Raw genomic sequence first — 1,716 nt, forward strand, 5'->3', positions numbered from 1 at the left:
GGCCAGACTCTGATCACTGATCCTCTTCCTGAAGTATTCCTCCTTCTGTGGCTCATTGAAGCCTCGTACCTCTGTCACTCGATGGACACACTCAGAGGGGACGAGATCCGCTGCTGCTGGTCTGGAGGTGATCCAGATGAGAGCAGAGGGAAGCAGATTCCCCTCAATGAGGTTCGTCAGCAGCACGTCCACTGAGGCTGATTCAGATATATTACACAGTTTCACTTTGCTCTTAAAGTTCAGAGACAGACGACACTCATCCAGACCATCAAAGATGAACAACACTTTATATGTATCACTGGATATTTCTATTTCTTTTGATTCCGTGAAAAAGATATGAAGAAGATCTGAAAGACGGAGTGTTTTGTTCTTCATCAAGTTGAGCTCTCTGAAAGGAAGTGGAAATATGAGCTGGACGTCCTGATTCTCTTTCCCTTCAGCCCAGTCCAGGATGAACTTCTGCACAGAGACTGTTTTTCCAATGCCAGCGACTCCCTTTGTCAGCACAGTTCTGATGGCTTTGTCTTGTCCAGGTAAAGGTCTACAGATGTCTCTGCATTTGATTGGTGTTTCCTCTGTTGCTGCTCTCCTGGATTGTGTCTCAATCTGTCTCACCTCATGCTCATTACTGATCTCTCCACTTTCACTCTCTGTGATGTAGAGCTCTGTGTAGATCTCATTCAGGAGTGTTGGGTTTCCCTGCTTTGCAATTCCTTCATACAGACACTCAAACTTCTTCAGCAGATTTGATTTGAATGTGCTTTGGACCAGTTGAGAGTCATGACTGAAAGATTAAAAAAAAAAGATTACAACATAAATTAAAGAGGTAAAATTGACAGTGATGTAAAGTAACACCTGCTAATCTAATGATGTCATTCATCCCCTGGCTGGTGTGGATACACTGATATGTATGTAGCAGAAGCATGGATGTTATCACATATTCAACATTTGGGGCAAGTTGAAAAAGTAATCAATCTTTCTATCTAGGCTAAATCTAGAAATGTACCTCAGATTTGATTTGCTTTTCCCATTAAATATTACTGACTCTCCCATAGACACTTCACTCTTCATGGACACACAGCTGTGCTCCGGTGAGTTTGATCTCTGCCATTGAATTTGACTTTAAAAGAATAGAAAAGTGTCCAGTAAAGCAAATATTCAGTTAGGCAGAAGCACATTAAGGCAGGGATTACTCATTGTGATCAAAATGATTATGATTGTTTGGTTTATTTGTGATTGCTAAGTAATTTCCCAAATGTTGACATGAATCATTTCACGAGTTCGCCTTACAGATAACAAAGCAGGATGAATGGTATGCGTATTTGGCGTGCTGTCCGGGGAGAGGGGTCCGAGCTCAGCATTTCAGCCCGGCCCAAAAGCGCTCCCCCGAGTGCTTCTCCCCGTGCTGGGGTAGAAACTATGCTGAAGGTGCGGGGTCGGGGTGGCGGAGGGATGCTGAAAGACGAGAGATGACGAAGGTAGGACGTACTTGGTTATTTATAGGAGTTTTCTTTTGCGCTGATTGGATAAATGGTGTAATCACTAAAGATGAACTGGCCGTGTTAATTATCTGTGCGTGCTCCTCCCGAAATTTGTTTATAAACATCACTTCACGAGTTCACACGTTCTTATAATTAAATAAAGGTTATGTGTATTTGGCGTGCTGTCCAGGGAGAGGGCTCCGAGCTCGGCAAGACTCCCGAGCCCGGGGCACCC

At 43.8% G+C, this 1,716-nt stretch overlaps 1 pseudogene; it reads right to left on the minus strand.

Annotated features, from left to right (window-relative positions):
* Positions 1 to 13: 13 nt before the first annotated feature.
* LOC107709384 (protein NLRC3-like) lies at positions 14 to 784 on the minus strand (annotated as a pseudogene).
* Between the last annotated feature and the right edge of the window lie 932 nt (positions 785 to 1,716).

This window comes from Sinocyclocheilus rhinocerous, unplaced genomic scaffold (assembly GCF_001515625.1).
Source record: "Sinocyclocheilus rhinocerous isolate Xijiao unplaced genomic scaffold, SAMN03320098_v1.1 scaffold2070, whole genome shotgun sequence".
Classification (NCBI taxonomy): domain Eukaryota; kingdom Metazoa; phylum Chordata; class Actinopteri; order Cypriniformes; family Cyprinidae; genus Sinocyclocheilus; species Sinocyclocheilus rhinocerous.